At 30.7% G+C, this 26,292-nt stretch overlaps 1 pseudogene; it reads left to right on the top strand.

The window, feature by feature from the left end:
* The window catches only part of LOC129950041 (uncharacterized), a 97,788-nt pseudogene extending 71,973 nt beyond the window's left edge, over positions 1-25,815 (top strand).
* The last annotated feature ends 477 nt before the right edge of the window (positions 25,816-26,292 follow it).

Genomic DNA, 26,292 nt, shown 5'->3' with positions numbered 1-26,292 from the left:
TTTTAGTAATAATTTTAAAGAAAAACATAAGAAATATAGGTAACAGAAAGTATGGAAATTCTAGGAAATGAAAAAATAAAGATGAAAACTTAAAGCTTATAATTTATAACTATGGTTCTATTAATTAATGAGTTCATGGAGAAATCATGGATTTAGTTTTCGCATTTTTAAAGACTTCTAATATTTTTTTCTTAATCGGCAAACGATCTCGATCTTTCCGTGAAACCACTGTCAGATTTCCAAAATACATTAATGTTTTAAATCAAATACGCATACAAAAATAAAACACGAGTATAGGACTCTCTTGTTGTCGATCGAATCAATTTTGTAGCTAAGTTAAATAGTTTGACAAAAAATTCCAAAAAAATAGTACGTATTCGCCAAAGTGAACCCGTATAGCAAAGTTAATACACATTACCTTGGAAAATTATTTTTTGGAAATTTTAAGATTTCGCGTAGTTGCATTTATAATCACGTTCACTTAAAATTTTAATCTAAGAAAACTTTTGATGATTTAAGGTATTTGCTTTATCCTATTATAGAATAGTTAATAGTTTTAGACATATTTCTGTATGTAAATCTTCCAGAGGTGGCAATTTGCTTTATATTGTTTTCCACGCCTAATGTCAAGGTCCAAACTTCGAAATGAAATTAAATGTTCATCGAATATTTTCGAAACTGAATTTGTATTGACAATGTATTAAAACTTTGGAATTTTTACAAATCCTGCTTTTCATTGACCAACGGGTGTTATTTGTTGTTGTCATCTCAACCATTGCACTTACATTTGTCAATTAATTCTTTCTTCGAAAAATTCACCAAATAGTCTTGCTCAATTTTTAAAAACTATCAATTAAGATTAAACTATAACGTAAATAAGTTTTTTTTTGAAAATGTTATACATAAGAACTGTTTTTTCATAAAGATGTTAAGTTAAATTTTCTTTTTAGGTCAAAAATCATCACAAAAAAATGTTTAAAAATTGATTTCTGGTATTTGTTAATTGAAAAACTGTAATGAGAAACCTTTATCAAACAAAATTGTAACTACAAGTATTTCACATATATCTAGAGAACATATTAATTTCCAACGAATTTTTGAAATATTTTGCAAATACTATTAAATTTAAGAATTGTTGATCTGTCTGCTTTTGTTTATGAAGTCAGAAAATATGAAAAAGTTTTCTTCACATGGACAACAAAGTTTCCTGTTCTATTAAATTTCATTATATGTACTTAAATTTTGCAATAAATGAAAGATAGTAGTACTTTTTAAAAAAGTAAAGATACCTACGAGTATAACCGAGGACACTTTGATACAATTTCTCTTCAATTTCCCCCCTTCTTTAAAAGAGTACATTTTTGTGATTAAATTTCTTGTTTGATGTCAATACCATTATTTTTTTTCATTCCAATTAAAAAAATTCCACAGAAAAAAATATTTCTGAAACAAATTAAAGAACAAAAACAAAAAAAATATACTTCAAAACCACCACTTATACACTTACAAAACCGTATTTCTATACTCTTGGTTACATATACAAGACACAAGAAGTAAAAATATCTGTCAAAAGCAACTCTTAAAAGAATTGAAGGAAATTGCTTTCTTCCGCTAACTTTTCCAACTTGGTAATTGCAAGAATTTTTCACAACATATTACCAACAACAACAAGAACAACATACAAAAAATCAAAAAAAGTTTCAGCCACCTATGTGTAGATATCTTGCAGAAAGAAAAAATCCAAAACGAAACAAATAAAAAAGCCAAAGAAATATGAGAAGAACATAGTCGAAGAAGAATATCCAACAACCAAACGTGCATGAGAATGTTTCAAAATTAAATCATACCACGAACTGATTTTTCTCCAACCACCATACCGCACTGTCTGTCCTTCTTCCTTCTGGAATGACAGTATAGTATTAGGATAGAAAAAAATGAAGAGGAGGAAAAAGAAGAAGAAGAAATACGAGTGTTATTCCCAAAAAATTTGAGAACCATCCAGAAAGGTTAAACAAACGAGCAAAATGGAAAAATGGAAGGCATAAACTCAATCATTCCATTTAAGTGAGAAAAGTAAAGTTCGTCCTGTACTTTACTTTTCTTCTGGGTCCTGATGGTTCGTATAAGGTCCTTCCGCAATTTTTCTATCTCAACAAAGCGCATTACTTCAACAGCAGCTTTACCAGCTTCTGGAAGTGGAAGGCCTTTTCCAAACAAATAAAACAAAAAAAGTATTGTTTTTTTATTTCACAAGTCCAGGCTTCAAAAAAAAAATTCTTCCTAGTTTTATTTTCACATTCCTGTCTTTCATATTGCTACATAGTATAACATCCTTGTTTTTTTTCTGTTCTTCCTTTTTTTCGTTGCAGTACTTACTACCGGCCTATCCATGACAGAGATTCGAATTCCCAAACACATTATGCGCTATGAGGATGCAGTACTTGGATGCAAATATGATTTGGACGGAGAGTCGCTGTACTCGGTGAAGTGGTACAAGGACGGATATGAATTCTATCGATATGTCCCGAGGGACATGCCACCGGCGCAAGTGTTTCCACTACCGGGTGTTGATATTGATGTAAGTACTTTTTTACTTTATTTTTATTTTGTTCTAGAAAAAATGTATCCAGTGCTATTTCCGGTTGATCTGTATATTATTTGAGATTTTGTGTGTTTTGTTCTCTTATATTCGTTCTCTCATTCTCTCTGTTTCCTGTAAAGAGATATCAAGTATTCTATATTTATTTTTTGTAAGCTATATTCAAATTTTTTACAAAAAAAATGTTGCAAAATGTAGATTTTTTTTTCTATTTAAATAACATTATACAAAAATAAAATAAAAATCAAGATGTTATTTTGTGTAGCCTTCAACAATGTATAAAATATTCTAGGAATTTCATATCGAGAACCCTTTCACTTGGCTCAATTCCATAAAAAATCATTAGTTTTGTGATTTGTCGTTTTTTGTTTTTGTATTTCATTGTAGATCAAAGCCAACAATATTTTTTTTACGGCTTATTCTTTTCGTTTTTAGTCATCAATTTTAAGAGCAAATTAATAAAAAAAAAACAAATTCGGATTTTATGCTTACAGTCAAGTGAAGTAAGTCAATTCAAGTACGTTAGGTTTTTGTTTTCAATTTTTTAGAATATTAATAAGGGTTAGTAAGCCTTTACTTAATGTTGAGATGGATATCAAAGCAGTTGTTTTGGAAGTGCGATTTGGCCTCCTTACTTTTTTTTTCAAAATAATTTTAGAAAAAATACCCAATATTCAATTCACTGTTCCAGGCGGAAGTTTTTACGATAAAAGAAGTCTTGTCCTGGCTTAAAGAAAAACATGATACCCGTATTTTCTCTGATAGTCAGGCTTTTACAGAAGCTGTAGATAAAACTGTTAATATCTGTAACGCTTTCGCAACAAATTTCCGTAAGTCATCTGTTAATTGGCCTCAAAATGTTGATGAAGTATATTTTCATAAGCTTCACTCCTTTTCGCATATAAGCTGTAATCAAATTCCTGTGGTACTGACTACGGTCCTTGATCTTTTATCTGTGTTGAATGATGACTGCTCAGCCGGTCTCGATGGTATTCCCCCGATAGTACTAAAAAAACTAGTAATGCTTTAGTTGAACCCCTTACGTTCTTATTCAAACTTTCTATAAAAAAAGGCAAATTTCCCATTATATGGAAGAAGTCATTTTTAACACCAATTAAATGCCCATACAAAGAAAGGTAAAAAGGCGGATATAACAAACTATAGCCCATTGCAAAGCTTTCTTGCATTTATAAATTGTTTGAACAAGTTGTTTGTGAAAGATTAGCATTTTTTAGTAAAAATTTCATTTGCGAACAGCAACATTGTTTTGTGAAAAAAAGATCAACCGTTACTAATCTCCTCACATTCTCAAACATATGTTCAAACGCTTTAGAACAAGGTTATGAAGTTGACTGTGTGTACACTGACTTTTCTAAAGCTTTTACCAACTAAGCCACGGTATTATTTTACTTAAACTCAAAGCTCTGGGTTTTCCACCAATTGGATCAAATCATATCTTAAAAACAGATCCTATGAGGTAAAATTCAGAAATTGTCTTTCAGAACCTTTTGTTGCTAAATCTGGTATTTCTCAGGGAAGCCATCTTGGCCCTCTTTTGTTTATCCTCAAGTGAAGTTCTCTTTTTTGCTGATGACATGAACATTTTTAAGATTATAAAGTCCACCCATGATCGTTTCCTTTTACAAGCCGACATTAATAGTTTCACATGTTGGTGTGGGAGAAATTACCTTCCCTTAACCCTTTAAAATGCCCGATGATAACTTTTACTAAAAAACGAATGGTTAGTGTATTTGATTATTGTATATCACAGCAAAAAATTTGTCGCGTCTCCACATTTAAAGATTTAGGTGTTTATTTCTGTTCCAAATTAGAGTTTACATATCAAATTAATTTTATTGTCAATAAGGCAAGTTTTATGCTTGGTTTTATAAACCGCTATGCAGAGGAGCTCAATGATCCCTATGTTTCTTTGTATAATTGCCATGTTCGTCCTCCTCTTGAATATGCATCAAAGGCGTGTTAATAATGATTTAATATTTCTTCATTCTTCTTCAACTTATTAACGGTGAAATTGATGCACCTTATTTGCTATCTTGTGTACATTTGAATTACCGAGGCGGAACTTATGACTTACGTTCATTTTATTTTATACATATTGACTTCCATAGAATTAACTGTAGAAATGTTAATCGATAAATTTAAATTTATATAAGTTGGGATTAAAATCATTAATTAGAACCAGTGCTCAACTATTGTAAACGTCTTTATATTATGTTGTGTTGTTCTGTATTAATTCATGTTAATTATGTTTTGTGCGTGTGTTAGGCTTTAATTGTATTATTATCATACTAACAACTAACACATGCACTTATGATGAGCCTCTGATCGTAGTTTGAAGCTTGCTATAAGCTAACTACTTTCTAAAATTCTGAAGTTTAAAAAAGCTGTATGGATGAGGAAGAAGAGGAAACAGTTCTTCACCTTCTCTGTACATGCCCTGCTCTAGCTCAAAATCGCAAGAATTACCTAGGGGAATTCTTCTATATCGATCTAAACGATCTTAATAATATTAGCATAATAACTAATCAGCCTCTCACGTTTCGTAAGGGACTCAAAATGGTTTATATTGAGCTTAAAGAAAGCCTCAAAACTCATGTGGTATCACAATGAGCAATTAAACTGGCCTAAGTGTCTCCTACTCCACGGACAGCCACTTTAACCTTAGCTAACTAGTACACATGTTTCTTAACAACAAATGTTTTTAGTTTTCAGAAACAAGTTATTTTATTTTACACATATCTCTTAAAAAAGAAAACATTGGTTTATAAAAATGAAAGTTCTTAACAATAATTTTGTTTATTATAAAAATATCTTAAAATATTTTATCGAATCCATTTTCAAAAGAAAAAATATAATAAAAGTAAATACTACAATTTCTTCTTACAAAGTTCAAGGATTGAATCAAAATACGAGTACATTTTTTTAAATGTAATCGATTTTTGTTCGTTCTTTGTTTCTTTTTAGATAAAATTTTAACAACATTTTTAAATAAAACATAGATGACAATGAGTATGAATTAAAAGTGTTGATGAATACAAAATTAAATTTTGAGGTTTGGAGGATGTATTATATTATATTCAAACATGAAAAGTTAAAGATTTTAAAATAAATGAAAATACAGTGAAAATTATATTCAAACATGAAAAGTTAAAGATTTTAAAATAAATGAAAATACAGTGAAAATTAAAATCTTACAGCAGCTTTTATATTTTTCAGTTTTTGGCGTAGCTAACTTTTTCATATTGGTTATATTTTAAGTGTGCACTTATATTTGTAAAGACAAGCCAGGCTCATTAAGAAAAACATATACTAAATTAATCATCATTATCATAGTAGCGAAGAGTTAGACATAAATCGAATTTCTTTGAAATTCAAAACTTAGGATAAAATATAATATATTATTATTATACACTCAGATGCAAGATCCTTACTATATTCTTGGTGCTATTTAAGTCACGCAAACCCTTTTATGTAAAATTTTTAATTACAGTTTACCTACACATATACAAATGTACTTGGCAGTGTTTACGTCCCATAAATCTTTATACTCGAAATGCATATATCTGTAAAGCTATTTTAAAATAAACGACTTTTACAGGGTGGCAAGTATACCTATACCAATAAAAATGTTCAACTTTCTGTGTTGCAGATGACAATTAAAAACGTTTAAATATTTTTTTAATTCTCCAACCACCATCCCATAATAATTATAATTTATTTCTTTTCATACATATTCGTTTTTTATTAAAACTACAAAAAGCGAGTGCTAGTTGCATCCTTCCTTCCTTTGGACCCGAGATAAAGCCTTTGTAATATACATCCGTATATCTACCTAGACCATACAAACATAAATGTTTTATTTTATTTTATTAATTTATTTATTTTTCTCTTGCACCTTTATGCTTAAATACTAAATGCAGGATGAACAAAGAAGAATACAAAAAATAAAAAGGGAGTAGGTATATAAAAGCCAACAACAATAAGCCCTCCCGGTTCTCATTTGACTCTTTCGGGTTATAAAACCACCACAGATCTCATACCAAACCACCTGAATCTCATTCTCGTACCCATAAACGAAGAACACAAAAAAGGAACTTCCCAACAACTAGGTAGGTTGGTTTATCCATACCCAACCCAGGCAGGAAGCGATGAGAATTACTTTAACCATCGAGCCAGCCAGCCATCAGCAGGACACACTAAGACATTGAGAATGAGTAAGCGAGTTGGTTGAACCATAAAGCTTAACGAAAAGTACTTTGTTGTGTGCCATTAGTGTTTGGTTGCAGAACGCTCACAAGAAAAAGAAAACAAAAATGGAAATAAAAAATATCGTAACGCAAAAGTTTTTCGGTTTTTCTTTTTCATTTCTTCGGCCCCAAAGCAGCCGAAGATATATAAATTTAATAAGCATTTGCTACGTGCCTTTTGTCACAATTCACTGCGGGAATTTATCCTTTCATCCTGCTCACACAAGTCAAACAGCCACCAAGACCAGAACGTGGACCGTGCTCCCGCTGCTGTCCCTTGGCCATCAAGTACATACATACAACGCCACAGCAGCACCACTATAATGCATTACTTTCCTTCTTCAAATCAGCTGACAAAAGTTTGGAGTCCTTTTTCCTGTTGTTCTTGTGCGGTGCGATGGTGGTGGTGGTTTTGGTGGCGATGTCAGTGCGGTGGGGCTTTTTCGCAGGATCACAAGTGATTCCATTCTGATAATATCGGTGGTTTTGCTTGCTTTCAAAGATCCCTCGCACATTTTTCTTGTAGGTATGTGTATAAGATAGGTACACTACCAACTACCTATCCACTCATAATAACGCGCAAAGGACTCTCCTGTTTTTTTTTTTTTCCGATTCCAACAATACTGTACTGACTCCGGCTCCCCGGAGGCAAGGTGAGGTCCTTGAATATAAAAAGTGTGAATGGATGGCAGGAAAAAGTTTTGTTGATGCTTCCGCAGGACACAAGGACAACTGTGGTGGCAATGGCTACAACGACTACGACTATGACGACGAGGACGATAACAATGAACGATAAAAAGCATAAGTTTTCTCTTTTCTATTTTTCTGTTTTGATAGTTTTGTGGGGCCCTAGACTCGAACCCCGAACTCTGGAACCTTCAAACCCCAAACCCCCTTCTCGAACCGGCTAAGTAATATGCTCTATGAGAATTTGTCTTTGCTTTTTCGACCGAGTCGGTTATCCTTTTGGTGTTCTTAACTTTTTCTAATGCTTATATAGTTTGTTTATTTTTTTTTGTGTCTGTTGCTTGCCTTTCTTTTCTTTCTTTATCCCGTCGTTACTTTACTTCTTGTTTGTGTTGTTTGCGTTTATTGAAAAGAAATTGTGAATGGACAGGCAGTTTTGTTGTGTAGGTATGCTACGTTTATTATATACAAGAGCAAAAGACAACATTCCAGCACAATAGCCACTTGGAAAAGGACAACAAGCTTAAACTTCCTCCAAATAAATCGAAAAGTTTCCAAAGAAGAAAAACAAAGTTTTTTCTATTTTCGTTGTTGCGTTGTTGTTGTATTCACAGAAAACTTTTGCATATTGGTAGTTTTATTCCAAATGGATGTAGACAAAAAAAATGAATTACGAAATATATATTTAAATAACGAGTCTTTAATTTTCTTTTACAGCCTGCTAATTCAACAGACAATGTGGTATTTTTAAAGCGAGTTACTCTACAATCAACTGGTCGATACAGATGTGAGGTATCAGGCGAAGCACCATCATTCCAGACAGTATCAGGTCATGAAGATATGACTGTTGTTGGTGAGTATAGGAATCTTAAAATGTAACTTCAATCCTGCAAAAGCTTATTTGTGTTCATTTTTGACATATTCTTTTTAATGTGGTTAACACTTTCTCATCTAAAATGTATTTAAAGATTTGGATAAATGGTAATGTCTCTATTAGGCAATTCAATCTTTTTAAATGTTTTTGAGTTAGGTCTCTAAAACTACCTACAGATAATGGTTTAGTATGATTTTATTATTAGAAAAAACGTATAAGTATCTAAATATGGAAATTTGACCACAAAAATATTTTTATAAAGTTCATCTTTTTCAAAGGTCTTCCAAATGAAACAATTTCAAAAGAAACTCACGAGTTTTTACAATCAATAGCAGCCATACTGTTGAAGCTCCATTCAATAGTAGACTCGGTCTATTCAATTGCAGACTCTGTGGCCATATATTCTTTAAATAGTCTAGTTTCATAAGTAGGAATTAAGATTTGATGGTACGATAGTCGTCGGTTTTCACTGATCCTTGGAATTTAAATAAATCATGATATTTTTCAAAATTCAAAATTTAGAAAAGAAAGATTCTGTATTTTTTAAAGAGATGTTTGCACTTTTTTTCTGACAGTCTTAGCTTTTCATAAATTGAGTTTAAGAATTAAAAAAGTCAAGAAACTAGATGAAGATTTTTTATTTTGTTTACTCTGCTAGTTGTCACTTTTGAAGCTGTCATGTTTTAATAATTGTAAAGTAAAAGCTACATCATCACTTAAATCGTTAATAATGCTAAACGTTTTGCACGCACATTTAGAAGTTTTTCAAGAAGAGTTTTCTCATCGTCGTATTCCTTAAAAATCCCACGTGTCCACTATAAAAATGAGGCTTACTCCGATTCTCCATAATTGATTTTAAACCTTAAATATGGAAGTTTACTATTGCTAATGAAGTAGGTTGCTTCTTCTTTAGACTAAAAAAAGCATAAATTTTTTATTATCAAATTGAAGCCTCTTATAAGAAATCTTGTATTATTAAAACTTCCTAAAGTGTATTATTAATATAGTTGATTTCATATTGCACTTTTATAATTTTAATAATTTAGAATGGCTATTATTTTTAAATCATATCTTATTGTGAAACTGATTGCTGTTTTCTGCTAGAAATAAATATCATACCTCTGCAAAAAAACATAAAATAGAAGTTTTTCAGAACCAGTTCAATAACATTACTCGGCACACAAGATCACATTAACTCAGAAATTAAAAGTTCATGGCCATGATTCTCTTGGATCTTATGCGGCATTTCAGCGGCTTCTTGAAAAACCAAATTGACACATTTAGAGGTTGGAAAAGAGAATGACAGTTTTATATGGATATGATTTTTTTTGAAAATTAATCTTGGAAGAACATTTTAAGACATGAAAATGAGTTCATACAGAATGGCAAGTCATGCAACACAGCTAATACCACAATCGATCTTTAGTAAAAACTGTAAATGGTAAATGGTAAACCTTCATTTTGACACTTGTATCTGCCTCACCCTCTATTAATGAAAATTTCTTAAACAAGATATTTCTTAGCAAGTTTCGAAATTGAAAAACTTCAAAGCTGACGATGGAATTTTTGTATTGAATCTTAAAAAAATGTTGAGGAAACAATAAACAAGGTATTTACGTAACTGCTTGAACATTTCTTACACATCTACCTAATTAAAACCCCCAAAGGTGAAATTATATTATATTTTTATATACCTTTATCTTATGGTACTTACAGCGGTAACGGACACTCAAATGCTTGATTAACTACATAGACCTCTTTTATTATTATTATTAAAGCCCTAAGCACTTCTTTTCAAAAGCAGTTTATGATTAATGAACTCACAGATTAAGGATAGGTATACAACAGTTATACTCCTATATAATATGTATCTTCAAAACATGAACACAAAATATTTCTTTCTTATTTTCTTTTTATTGGAATTCCTTTTATTTCATTCATCTCCTTAAAACAAAGAGAAGAAAAAAATCCTATCCATACTACTTCCTTTTTCTTATTCCTTGTCAACTTCAAAAAGAAAAACACAATCCAATTTGAAAGATTATACTGTCTTTTAAAGAAAAATAAAATGAAATAAAAAATAAAATAAAATAAAATAAAATAAAATAAAAAAACATTATCCCAAAACCATAACAAAGAGCATGATTATAAGTCTTTAAAGAAAACCCGGTTCACAGAATTTTGTATTTGTCGTTTTTGGTTTTTCGAAAATGATTACCCTCTCTATCAAGATATTTCTATAACGAAGGAGCGAGTATCCATATCTTATTATTTTATTTTGTCTCTCTAAACTTTTTCATGTGCTAAATTGTGTGTCCTCTTCTTTAAAAAAAAAATACATACTATATAAGCCAAGGAGGAATAAATATGAAAACGGTTGACAAGGACACAATTTTATATAAAATATCGATTTCCATCGAGTTCAAGTGCACGCGTAGCGTATGTGATGTCGTCCTCATTGGCGTCGTTATCCTGCGGCAAGGACACATTTTTTCTTCATATATGCATTAAAGTACTAGTATTCATTCTGATGCACTGCATAATTGTGACTATGCAGCAAATTTTGAAACACGTGTGGAAGCTAAGCCTCATAAGGTTTATAAAAAATCATCGCAGGAAGCAGCACTCTCCCATGGTAGTTTTTCCTTCACTTCAAGTTAATTGAGGTGAAATGCACGACCGAGTGAGTAGTCCCCTTAAGCAAAAATAGAGATCTTACCTCCTTCAAACAATCGGATTCAGGATGAACGACATAACGCATTCCTAAGGACACAATGCCATGAATTGAAAGGCTATATATGATGTGTACTCGTAAGAGTAGCTAAAAAAGCAACATTATACGTACGAGGTGCTTTAAAATGTAGGCAAGTGGGCTTCAAGGCCTGTGAATGATAGTACTGAAGGACTTTTCATGTGTAATCTTAACCTAACTCATCTAAATGAATTTGTGTTTGGAATAAGGACGCCATCAGTATATAGAATAGTTTTGTGGCTAAAGTGCTAAGGGTCATACATAATGTTCAGGTGAGTCGAATATATCTCACTTTAATGCATACACACGTACATAGATACTTGTAGGTGGGAATTTCTTAGTTTTGAGATCGTTTTTGTGGGAGTTGGTTTTTTCTCGCAAGCTATTTGTAATCAATCTTCGTGAACAACACACATTCTTCCACCACCATACTATCTACCATAAGACAACCACCACCCTTCTGTTTGGTTCTGTTCTAGTCTGTCCTGTCCAGCCACTTGTAATATATGTCCTCTTGTGCTTATCTGGTAGCTTCTACGGTCTTAATGGACACTTCAGCGTTGCTCTTCCACTGATGGCAGCTCTTAGAACTCTTGTCCTGTCTGAATTTGCAGGCTTCAGGCTGTGGATAAGGAGGACCACAAGGCAAGGAAAAGGATATGTATTTCCTGTACGGAAATCGGAGCAGAGAGATGATAGTGATTTGTGGTATACACAAGGTGGGTTCGGTTCACCCAAGAATACATACCTACTACAAAATACGGGACAGGAGATGAAGCAATTAATTTGATTTTCTTCCTTATTTTTTCTGTTTTTGTTTAACCATCTTCATCTATGGTTTTTCTAATTTAAATACATACAAACAAAAAAGATGCAATACAACGATGATGGTATTTTTGTATAAAGTCTTTGTGGTGAGTGCTTTTCCTTGTTTATCCTTCTCACAGAAAAAAAATAAAAAAATGAAAAAAAAAAAAAATAAAATAAAATAACAGCGATGAAAAATGTACAGACTTGAGAGGATCCTTGAAGATGATTGCACTTGAATTGTTTACAGTGAGTGTAAAATAGAAAGTATCGTTTTTTTTGCTTATTTTAGTTTATAGTTTAAGATGGAAAATTGCACAGCACTTTATTTGCAATTGAATTATGCATCTTGGATTTTTTCTTTCGTTTCTATATTTTTTTTAAAAGTTGTGAGGCGGATGGTTTTCTGTTTTAATGATTTTTAGAAGTCAAAGGTGAAATATAATTTCATTAGGAAAAAAAAGTAGGACAACGTTTTATTATATACATATACAAAATGTGGGCTAAAGTTGTTAGTTTTTCTGTTGTTTATGTATTTAGTATGATAAAGATTGCCAGAAAGTTGTGTTTGAGGGTTAGATTGAATTGTGTTTCTTTTAAAAATACTTATAATGTAAGATATCTTGGATTTATTTACGTCACAAGTTAACAAGAAGCCGGTACAGTTCAATTCTGATTCAAATCATCTAGTATTTCTCTTTGTAATGTGTTTTCAGATGGCATTTTCGTCCTATAATTCTTGCAAGGGCTTAGTGTAGAATAGATTGAAATAGTTAGGCTGAGGTTAAATATTTCAAAAATGACTTTTGGAAGTACAAAATTTTTTACATACCTTTTTGAGCCAACCTACCCTCCTCTTCTCTTTGAATAAAATCCAACTAAATTTTAAGTTTGTTCTTACGTTTTAAACGGAATATAATTTCAAACTTTTTTCGAAGAAACAGCTTGAGGTAAAAATTGCCAAAACTTTAAATCTTTTAAAAACGTTTATTTTTACTTAAATACATTAAATCGAAACGCATAAATGTTTTTAACATTTATTAAAACTTTAGGAAAAATTCAACAGCCCAATTTTTTAATATCCCAAAATTTTCATTTTAACAATTGTCACTTGATTTATGTTCAGTTTGGTTTGTCAATAATTATAAATTTGCAAATCACGCATGATGCAAAGATACAATTAATTTTGTTGTGATGGAAACTTTTAATCAGCGCTATATCTCCCTACGTGGGCGTTTGACAATCTATCTTAGGTCATGCGTTTTAACACCGCTGGATTATTATTTGTGGGGTTATGTGAATTTGATTCTTTAGACAGATAAGCCCTAGACGATTGACGTCTTGGAAGAGAACACCTTCACGCCATTGTTTATATATGGCCCCAATTATCCATATTTTTTTTTAACATAATAGACTTTCCTTTTCTTGATAATAAACTCAAATTCTTGTTCATAACAGTTGATTATATGCGTTTTTATTTTGTCTTGAAAATCACATGTCTTTTAAATACCGCCTTTATAAATTCATGTTGATATTAAAATTAGTTGAATGCCACGAATATCTCGACAAAAAGAGCTGAATTTTCAATTCTTGATTGAAGTTCCATAAATTAAGATGTGATTTCTTACCATAAAATCCATCTCAATTTTTATAAAAAAAGTGAGAAATTTACTAGTGTGATTCATTTCATATGCAATTTCTTTTAGCTTTGTTTCATCATAAATCCCTGTCAGGATTCTTATCATAAGAAACTTAAAAAAAAACTTCAGGCTATTGTCATTTTCAATCTATTCTTGAGTTCGAAACATTCCATTTTAAGACATAAAAGCAATAATTAAAAATTCCAATAAGCCTTATTTTTGTTTAAAAAAAAAACTTTATACTGTTACTTAAATTAACATTAAAAAAGTTTGTCATCCACTGCTACATACCTTAGTTACATAATACTTAATATATATACATATATTACCAACAAAAATGATTCAGTTTTCCAAATATCCAACTCCATATTTCCCTTTTTTTAATATAGTACCTATACTTCATAATTCCTTTCGCCTTATATCCTAATCCAGCTGAAATAATTCATCATCTTGCAATTTATTGAAACTCCAACATTATACACAAATAAATTATTTCACAAAAACTAACCACAATTTACTCTACCCGTGGGAAATACGAAAAAAAACTCCATTTCAACCTCAAACCAAAACAAAATGTGATCAATGTCATATAATAATTCCATTTGCTAATATTCCTGATTAATGAACAAATCCTTTCGCAAGGACATTTTATAACCACCATCGTCGTCGTCATATAATTGTCCCTCCGCCGTCGTTCTCATCGTGGCGTCGTCGTTGTCGCCATCGTCGTATTCGTTGCTGTGATACCAAAATGTGTCACCTCATCTTGTGCTTGCAGAAACCACTTTCCTACCGCCCTGCTTCTCAGTCTTATTCAAAAATATGTACATTACTTAATAAATTATTATGCCAAGGAAATGCATCTCTTGCACAAAAGTTTTATCCGCAGCATAAGTATTAATTTTCTCGACTTTTTTTTTATAACACTAAACTGTAGGGTAGATAGAGTAGGAGAGAAAATAATAATAAATTTTCTACCCGCACTTATCGTCTCTCTAACTTATATACATATATATTTATATAAAATCATCATTGTCGTCGACAACGTCCTATAACAAGGGCCATAGGCAATGGTGCATTGGGAAACTTTTAAGAAAACTTTATTAGCTTCAGAAACCTAATAAAATTATAATTGAAATTTTACTACTACACCAAATCATCTATGTGTATAACTTACTCATCGTTAACGACCAACCGACCGATACCCAAACTCTATAAGTCCTGAAGTCTGAACTGAACTTAACGACATCGACGAAGCAACAACTTATACAAACTATAAGTGATACACATATACATACATACCTATACATAGTTTATAACCTTACGAATTACTTTATAGAAATACGTTTTTCTTTTGATTTACTCATAATAATGAAAGTCAAAATCATAAAATATACGAGAAGGGGGTGAGGGAAATGAGGGGGAGTAACTTATGAACATACCTATACATCCATTGTATAAATTTCAAGTGCGATTCATGCGAATGAATCAAGTGATTTGTTATTTCGAGTTTTGACTCAAGGACTCTCTGCTTAAAGCTATTTTGGATCAATATTAAATAGTACCAATTACAGGTTTTCAATTGGCAGACATACATATATAAGTCTGAGGTATAAAGGGTGAGTCAAATACAAATTCCTTGTTAAACATCCAATAAAATGAACACAATTAAATATTTCCATGTAGTTCGGAATCATTGGAATTCCTTTAATTATGGAACGGAGAGTACTTCAAGCGACTCCTTAGGCTGGTTTCCCAGTAGCGCACTATACATATTATGTAAATTCAATTTTCCAAGAGCTTGTTGCTGATTTCGCTCTAGGACTGCTCTTATGATATTGACCTTAATGCTTTAATTGTTTCAAGATTGTTGACATAATATCGGTTCTTAACTACAAAAATTATAAAGAGGCCAATTGGCAGCACCAAGATGGTTGATAGCTCAACTTAAGGATTTGTTCTCCAAGAGATCGATTGTGGCATGGTCTGAGTGGCATAGCCAAGGACACTTACTATAAAATTGAATTTTTGTGAGGCTGTAGTAAATTCGACTTTTATTTAATAAAAAATAATACATATCTCATCCTAACTTAATTTGTACATGGATACCAGCTAAACTTTAACAGTTAAAGTTTTCTTTAGATAAGAAATGTCTAACAAGGTATATTCCACATATTTCAAAAACGTCTCTGTCTTATGAAAGCATTCCAATGGTATTTTTTGGATATGATCCATTGAGGTTTTAACACACCTAAGCTTAAATGCATATTTTAAATATAAATGAGTCCACAAAATTAAGATATTAAAAATACAAACATGCTTTATTAATTTACTTTCTATTTAAATATGAACACAAGCAAATAAGGTTGCATCTAAAATTGGGATTTTTGCAATAACTTGGAAAGGTTTGAATTCAAAAACCTTCGGAGAATCCGAAAAGAGTGTGTTCTACTATACGACCACGATTAAGGACGATATAGAGCAAGTGCAATTGTCGTTAAATTGGAAGATACAGAAGATACTGAAAGTTGACTTTAGATTTTTGAAAAAATATCAATAATTGACAAAATGACATCGTCATGAAAGTACTCTGTTATTGGTTTTAATTTAATTAATTGGGTGAAATTGAAAATATACAGTTTTCATCCAAACAAAGACATACTACATTGTATTTAATTAAATTTATCAAAAATAAAACTATCAGTTTAAATTTTAAGACAAATATCAATTTAAGAAAAAGGTACTTAAGGATGCCGATAGATTTGCACAGATGTTTAATTCTGCATTTTGGGGATTGTAAAAACATTCGGCCTGGATTGTTGAACCTTAACCACAAATGATTTTTTGATAGTTTTACGATACTTTTGGATAAACATTGAAAAAGCTCCAAACTTTTAATGTTTACTATAAGAAACTAAAATAAATCTGAGTTTCAGAAATTTTAACGATTTAGCTAGAAACTTTTTTTTTAAAGACAACTACTAAACAGTAACTCACTGTTAAGGCACTCGCATAAAGTGACGGTTTCCATGTCGCAGATGGGGCTTATTTTAAAATTTGAATAAAACCAAATGTTTGTGCGGTATCATCAACATTTTGTTATTGATCGAAAAGCTAATCGAAAATATTTTGTAAGGAGTATAACATTTTCAAATATCCGTCACGGCGAATCTAAAATGTGTAATGACTTTGTTCTATAAATCTTTGATCCACCAAAATGCAAATAGTATACTTGCTAGGACGTCTATCTGAAACTCTTCATTGGAAGAAATAAAACAAGGACCTCATTTGTAACCTCATTTGCCAATTTCATTCTTCGACTTTAAAAACAAACATTTCCTTTCCGCAATTTCTAACGACGAAAAACTTCCTCATACAGAACTTAACCAATAACCCTTTCCTCTCGTCTTCAACGTAATTTTTCTTATTCCCCGCCAATTTGATCAGAAATAATTGTCTGGCTTAAATGCTTACGACATTTGTATATTAAAACAAATTATCACACTAAGCTTTGTTGTGCTCTTTTTTTCCTCTTCACTAATGTTCGTCTCATTTGCTCGTTAATTAGCTAGAACCATCAGCAACAAATACAAAAGACGTTAAGTATTGCTCTTTCTTAGGGAAGACAACAAAATGAAAATAAAAAATCATCAAATCAAATGCTCTGAAAATTTACAATAAAAATTAAAATTAAATTTTCCTCGTCATTAATACAAATTACAATACCAGAACACAGCATCATCAAAGAATGAAGAAAAAAAGAAGAATGAGAAAAAGCGCCATCTATAACAACTAAAAAAGGATCCACAGAAAAGCAATAAAGAACCAATGTATAGTATGTATGTACGTAAAGAGCGATGCTGGAGTGAAAAATTGAATGGACCCAATATGAAAATACTAACGAGAAACATCCTTTAAGTTGCTTTCTATGCCAATCCTAAGCCTAGACCAGTGTCAGTAGAGGAAAATCAGTAACAGAAAAGAAACAGCACACCAAAGGGCGCCAGAGGCACACAGTGAATTATTTCATATTATTTCCATAGAAGTCAGTAATAACTTAGAACACAAAACGGACACCTAGTGTTATAAATTATATTGTCCGCCTTATACGAGTCCATGATTGCAAGACTATGCTATTAGCATCCATATACCGATGTCCTTTCTTATACTCTATACTCAACTGGAACTCGTATTGGATTTTCCTTTTCGACCATAGCAAAAGTCACTGTCTTGAACTCATTCGTCATGATAAAATACAATCTTGCAGGACTGGCTTTGCTTGCCTGCCTGCCTTCTTTTTTTCTTTCTTCATCTTATTAATTTGTGTTAGTTATTTCCTTGCAATTTGATTCTGTTTCGCTGGCTTGTGTGTTGAGTTAAGGCAGCAAGCAGCGCATTAGTTGCCTTTAGAGTACATACTCAGATTTTGCATTTTTAATGGCGCCAAGCTGGGGGCGTCCTTGGGTCCTTGCGCGCCTTCAATCCTTATAAACCCTGTGCAGCAGATGTAGAAGATGTTTGTAACACGTCGTCCTTATTATTTCTCAACTAACTTTTTTCTCTGATGATGCTCACTCCTCACCCCTTGCTCCCTGTGTGTTTTGCAGGATTTAACAGAATTTTAAATGAAGATTTATTCATTCAATTAAAAATCTCTGGGAGCGGTTAGGGATATAGTATATGGATGGGCGGGAAAGATGGATGAATTGTACACCCTATACCTACCTAGTAAAGCGAAGAAAAATGTTTGCAAAAAAAATCACTGAAATTTATTAGAAGTACGCGAGTGAATCCTGTTACCGCCTACCTATACTTTAATTTTTTTTATTGTCAGTGTTGTATTTTTTGTTCTCCCTCTTTCTCCATTTGCTATGTGTTCTGGCTGTTGTGTCCTTTTGGGGTAGATCAGAAAAAAATGTGTAAATATAGATATACTTTTATTTACAAAGTGTATGTGTGCGTGGTGGATGTGAAGGATCTGATGTAACGTCTGTTATCTGTTATTTTGCTCCTTCCTTCTCTCCTATCCGCTTTCCGGCAGTCATTTTTCTCTTCTCTTTAAATGAATTAAAAATTCAAAAACGGATATGGAACGGGAAGTGATAGAGCGAGCTGTTAATTTTCAACCTCCACAAAGGAAAGTCGTGCCTTTTTGTTGGCATTATGCGTCGCGCATTCGGTGGCAAAATGAAAAACTTCGCCTTCCCCTATACATTCAAATACAAATACTCTATCTATATATAGATACTACACACATTTATATAAAACGAGAAAATGAAAAATGTCATCTTCCGCCCGCCGCCGAAACAAACATTTGAATGTGTTTCATTTTATTTAACTGGCATCATTAAGAAGCGAATGTGCGTCTTTTGCTCATTGTCCTTATTTTTTCTGTGTTCATTTTTGTGTGTTGTATTCCATAGTCAGGATAACTCTGGTTCTGATTCAGATGGAGAGGAATTAAAAATCACAAATGAAAAGAATTTAATTAATAAAAAGCCAAAAACGGATGCAACAAAAAAAAGATATATAAATAAAAATAATAAGAAAAGCAGATAGGAAGTCGCTAGCAAGGTCGTGTTCTATATTTATGTATTATTATTTTTTTATTGCATGTCCTTAGGTACTATTTTTATTTTTCTGGAGGTATCTACTTTTAGGTATATTTTTTGTGTTGTTCTGTTTTTTATACTCATGGAGAGATATAACTAGATATTGTGAAAGCTAAAAAGATAAAAAATAAAATAAAGGATTTCCTTAATTTAAAGTTGATTTCTTTTGAAATTTATTGCAGATGAATTATATTAAACGGTTGTTAAATAAATAATATTTTAAGGAAATGTGCGATGGGTGCATTTAATTTGTCGCCTTTTTCACTTTTTCATGGTGTTGGATTTTGTAATATTAAACGAAACACATTTTATTGTGAAAGACTTCTAATTTGTTTAAATATATGTACTTTTATTAATTCTGTTTTTTTTCTGAAGATCTTTAATTGGATTTAAAATTAATAATCATAAATGATAAATTACGTTTAAAGTTATGAGGTTTTTGAACAAAAATAGTTTTTAGAGCTAATCTTTGGGTATATGTCATTTTATGCTGTTATCGATTTATATGTTTTAGCACGACTCTAATGAGTATCTAAGATATTTGGAAAACAGCCATATTTTCTTAAAGTAGCTTTAAACATAATTTATTTGGTTTCGAAAAAGTGCCTTTCGCTCTATAATCATAATCTGACTGGCTGTCAATAATAAAAATTTAATACTTATATTCAATTAACTTCTTGAAATTAAACTTTCAGGAAGTCCGTATACTTTAAACTTTGCTTTCCATTGTTTAAAAATGGATGGAATTTCTGATTCCATAGTCAAAATTTTGCTCAACCAAAATTGATTGGTTCAAACCTTTATATATGTAACATTAAAGAAGTAGTTAAGAAATTTTTGTAATAAAACACCCATAACACCATAGTAACAAAAACTTGGGGGACAACATTTGTTACCTTTTTTTTTATTTTTTAAAGTAGGCATATACGTATATCAACTGTTGTGATATTGTGGTAAATCTAAGAATATTTCTACTTTTAAAATCAATTATCAAATAATGTTTAAACAATTTTTAAAAGCACACACACTAGCTATATTGAAGGAAAATACTGGTTGTCTTTTCCAAATGATGGCAAACAACATTTAAAAGCATTTGGTAAAGTTGTGTTTATTAGAAAAAAAAATTGTTTTTAGTTTTTGATGAATGTTATTCTGAGTCTTCTTTACATAAGACATAAGATCTTTTTTACGTAGTTTAAAGCTAGTTATATGGTCCTCAATTACGTAATTTAGTAATACGAAATAGAGAAAAATATTCATTAATTTTTCACAAAAGTTGAACCTTTCAGAAAAATCAAAAATCTTGGTTATTTTTAAATAAAAATTTGAAAATCAGCAAAAAGTTCCATTTTTCTCAAGTAAAAAAAATGTTGTCAAATTATTCGTCTTATTACGTTAATTCTATGCCTAAACTTTTAAGAATTAAAGCATTCCTTTTTATTTAAAAACCCTTAGGAATTCTGGTAACATTTTTTAACGAATTGTACCTTTTTCATTCTTTAGAAATCAAGTTTCTTTCTTCAACACTTATTTCACACCTATGAATGTATAAAAGACTTAAACATATATTTATAAATAAATGTTCTCATTTCCTATATTAAATTGGTTATATTATACTTTAACTTGCATAACAAAATGTTTGGGTCAATGACTCGATGGTTTAAGGGCTTATCATAAATTGCTTCCTTTTCAAACATTTCCTTTTAAATTGGGGTTTATATCTATATGAATGTACATCTATACAAATTCATATCATTTATGCTTGCTTGCCTACATACTTTGCTCTTTTGAACTGAAAGAAAATAATGATTTAACATATAAAATGTTTTCGTTAAATTTAAATTTATACCTTAAATTAGGTCAACAGAAAAAAGGGAAAATTTAAACTTCCAATCTTTTGATGAAAATATAGGGCTATAAGAGTAGCTAGATACAAATAAAAATACATACAAAGTAATATTAAGTCTAAGAGGTATATCAATAAAAACAAGCTACCAATTCAACAGAGCTAGGTTAATATATTTTATTTAATAAATGAATATTCAAAGTTTAAAATTTAATATTTTAAATAGTTTCGCATGGGAAATCAAAACTATGGCCAAATATTTTACTAAGGCATACAAAAACTAACAATGTTGAAAGTAGAATTTGATTCAATTGTGTTACGGGAGAACTTCTTATTCAATCGTGACAATGATTTTTTTTTAAAACAGCTGTCAGATACTCACCTATTTTTATAATATCCATCAAAGGTGTTAAGGTAAACATTGAGTATATTTAAGTGCGAAGTGCAAATAGAATTTTGAATTGTTCAATAACACAAACTACTGAATTAATCCAACAAGAATCTTCAAATTTATTATTGTTGGATAATATACATATAAGAAGGATAAGTTTATTCGTGCGTATAAATAATAATATTCCAACTATATAGTTCCTTTGTTTGTATAAAATTAATTTGGTAAACGCGTATACAATAAATATTCGATGTATAAATGCTTTTGTAAAGGTGTTTAATTGTCATTACATAGGATGATAGTAGATAGTAGGTAGATAAACAATATACGTATTATAAGCCTCATTATGTATGCCATTCGGTGAATATGAAACAATTTGAAATTGATTAGCTTATCATAAACCTATTCACGTATATCCTCTGCAAAGTGCCTGAATTGATCTCTCCCAATCAACCCAGTCCAGCCCATCACATCGAAAGGACGACCAACAAACAAAACGAAAAACGTGTGTGCATCTGTTTGCATCATTGACCACAAAAAAAAAACTTTAATTAATTTCCAACGATCCAACTCATCATGAAGCCATAAAATCCGGTCGGGAAAAATCTACTTTTATATTCCTACATATTTCTATTTTATCCCAACATAATCCCATTACCTCCACAAAATAAATAAATAAGAAAAAAAATCATACTCTCTAATAATAATAATCATGACCATAATGCCATTTACTAACACTTGTGTATACTAAATAATTCATTTGCAGTTACCCCGAAACGTGGACCCCAAATCACGGGTGGCCAGCCGCGATACCAAATCGGAGAAACAGTACGGGTTAACTGTAGTTCGGCACCATCCAAGCCCGTCTGCCATTTAAGTTGGCTTATTAATGGTGTCCATGCCAATCGATCACTCCTTCGACCATATGACAACATTATTGTCGGACGTGAGGGATTGGAGGTGGCAAGACTTGGTCTGGAATTCCGAGTACGTGGATGACATTTCAAGCATGGTGACATGAAGCTCAAGGTAAGTTGAAAATATATCTATATCCACTCTGTCTCTCTCTGCAGGTTCTACCATCTCTGCCATAGTATATGTGAATGTGTGGTTGGTAACCCACTTCAATGTAGGAATCCATATACCATCGTCCTTGTATAGAGTTTCAAGGGAGGTATTATACAGTTAGTGACATCTGTGTCTAATTGTTTATGATGTTGGTCTTTGGTATATAGTTTTTGAAGAATGAGAGTCTTTAGAGAAAAGCTTGTTAAACGATACTAAATGAACTAAAGGGCTAAAGAAGTTCAGAAAGCTGTATACTGTACACAGATAGTATACCTTTAGGCAATATGTCTCGCAGGAACACGTTGGTGTAATCAATTAGTTGTAGGTATAAGGAGTTTATTAGGTTTAGATAAATAATAGTATTTCATTCTTTAATACCATTTGATTCTGGTGTTTTTCTGAGTAAGTTTTGGAATAATAAATATTTAGCAATTTTTTTCTACACAATTTATAGCTAACAAAAAAAGAAAGAATGTGATAATAACGCCAGTGAATTTATCGAGTTTCGAGTTCATATAAAATTATGTATTTATTTTTTAATTTCTTGCAGTTTTGAGTAAAAAATTGATTTAATTCCAGATTAAATTTTAAAAACTAAGAAACTGAACTGATCTGAAATTTATTTTGACCAACTTGAATGTTATCTTTTTTAGTAGAAAATTCGGCATTGGTTTTGATAGTGGTCAAATAAAAAAATTATTTAATTTCCTTTTTCCCAACATTTTGAATGTGGTTACCGTCTTCTCCAAGGTTGCCCCTAGAACTTTAATTTTGTTTCTAAATTTTCATTGGAACTAATGAAAAGATTTTAATAATTTGTTTAATCAAATAATAATTAAATAAATAAGGGATCGCAACAGTCCGTAAAGAACCAGGGCCTACTTACTTGCTTACAACTCTCAACCATTCCTGTGTGCGAGTAATTACAGGGATGGCTGGGACCTACAGTTTATATATCGAATCCGAACGGCTTATTTGAGAAAAGACTTTTTTATGACAAGAATTACTTTTGGAGAGTTTGTCAATTCCTCGCAAGAGGCAGTACCGGCGAACACAAGACCCTTCGCATGGCAGTCCAAGGATTTTTTTCTTAAATTCATTTTAATTCATTATTTCTATTTTAAAGCTAGAAAAAAAAATGAAAACTAGCCTAGTTATCCATAACTTACAACTAGCTTACTGATCCCATACGGAAACTCTAAGTTAAGCAATAAAACAATAATTTCTTTACTTTAAATTCAGAAATTACCAATGAATATATTGTTTGATAAAAATAACTGAAAATGAATGAATTTTAGGTATTCAATAATGTTGTTTCAATTTCAAATGGTATATTCAGGAAAACAAGTTTGTTATGAGTTTGAAAAATTAAATAGTATGTTAAGGCATTGTTGATTCTCAAAAAACTATTTCATCAGAATACAAATCTCCAGTATTTGAAAAACGATGGATTTGAACTTGCATTGGTCTAAGAATTGAATTCAACTTGCTTTCAACTTCCAAAGTCATTGATTATTAATAAGGCCAACATTTTAAATGCAAGGTCTACATCCATTCAATTGAGATTATTGTAATTAAAGTATTCCCAAAAACGTTTCTCTTGATTTTGTATCCTAAATAAATATAATGAAGGACCAGAAAATCTTAATTCTTTTTACTTACTGTAGATTCATTTTTTATTCGCTTCCATTTGTCATTTCAGTGCGTGGCAAAAATATCATCAGTTTATTGGCAAAGCAACGAAGAAAGTGTCGAAAGTGATAAACATCAAAGAATACCAGTACTTGAGTCAAGAGAAACAGTTGTACCCAAATCTCGCCTACTTGACAAAACTCTTGAAGGTAAGCACCACCACCCCTACCCTCTTTGATCTACTTGAATTAATAAAAGAATAGTATACACTCGTATCTTCTAAGAAGAAGGAAAAAATCCCTCTAATGATATACTTTTTCATGATTCAAGGACTTATCATCCCATTTAATTTTTTTTTTCAATTTCTCCTGTTATTTTTTTTTTGTTACTTAGATGGAACGATAAAGGATAAAAGCGGCAGTGGCAGTAGTAGAAGCAGCAGCAGCAGTAGCAATGATGGCAGTAGTAGCTCTAGCAGCAGCAGCATTGGTCTATATCATAGTAATCATTTATATTTAACCATCCCAAGGATGTCCTTTTACGCTCTGCCAATTTTAATAGCCCTCTCACAGCATGACATTATGTCTTACCAATTAATTAGTCTTCATCGAAGATAACAATAAATTTGTAATCGATTCGAATTAAGTGAAATTTAATTGTAGCACAACGGACAGCAGGACATTATACTACATCCATACAAAGCAGATATATATGTACCAACACACAGCACGTATAACATTGACGTGTAGGCTTGTTCAATATGTGTGTGCATACAAATACAATGTTTATATAGTATAAAAGGACGAGAAGATGTGCTTTGTGAAATTACAGGATACCTGGTTAGACAAAAAAAATATAAAAAATTAAATTATATGTATATGTAAATATTGTAATTGTTATTGCTTTAACAATGGCATTTTGATATTATATAGAGGCTAACCGTAAATTGACGATGGTTTAATTATACAACTATAAGGCAAAAGGTCTAAAATTGACGTGATGATTAATTCAAACAGTTTGTGATGTCGTGTGGGAAAGATAGCAAAAAAAAAGATTTTTTTAATTAAAATTTTCTAGCAAAAAATATAAACATTGTTATTTTTATTTTTTGTATATAAATAAAATAAAGCCAGAAACTAATAATAAAATTTGAATATAAACTCTTTTTTATGAGTGTGAGCGGCTGTTATTTGGAAAAGTTGGTGAATTAGATTTTAGCTAAAGGCAGAACACATATGAAGTTAAATCATTTTTCTACGGGTTTGCTGAAAAGTTATATTTTTCATCAAATTTATGGTAAAACTAAAAGAAAAACAAATGATTTGTATTTTAAAAATGCATGAAAATATGAAAGAAAACTATAAACTTAAAGATAATATAAAAAGAAATCATGTCAAATATACTTAATACAAACTTCAATTTTAAACGTACTAAATGTAAATATACATATCTAAATTATTATCTAAATTTTGATGTTCTGAGACAAAAACAAAAAATATCTATTGTAAATAGCTTTGTTTAAAAAATCTTAATAAACTTAAAACTTTTTCGAAACTGATGTAAATAAATATGGTTTAATACATAAAAAATATATTAGTAAATGAATAATAAATAGTTAAATTAAATTTAAAAAAAAAACTCTTAAAAAATTCATATCTTACCTATTTATATCAAAACAACAAATAGTTCTTTGACTATAATTAAACGTATATAGGTATATTATGTATCGTATCTATGTACTAGCAAAAATATATGAATAATTTATTATTTACTTGTGTAGATATAACATATCAATTAATGTATAAATCATATAATATCAACAAAAGAGAAGATTATTATAAACTTAAAAAAGATTATAAATAAGAAGTATAAAAATATATATATACATGCATATAGTAAATAAAATATAATAATAAAGAATAAATGATTCAAAATAAATTGTATAAGTCTTATTTTAATTTATAAAATAGTATATTTAGTGATTTAATTTTGTAAAAATGATGAAAATGACGACATGCAAATTGCAAACTCAAAAAATATATGAAACATTTTTTCGGACTTACTTATGAAAAGGGTGTTTCATTTCTTATTCTAAAATTGAGTAATTTGTATTCTA

Source organism: Eupeodes corollae, chromosome 3 (assembly GCF_945859685.1).
Source record: "Eupeodes corollae chromosome 3, idEupCoro1.1, whole genome shotgun sequence".
Taxonomy (NCBI): Eukaryota; Metazoa; Arthropoda; class Insecta; order Diptera; family Syrphidae; genus Eupeodes; species Eupeodes corollae.
The sequence above is the reverse complement of the archived record's forward strand: the minus strand, read 5'-3'. Positions and strand labels throughout refer to the sequence as shown.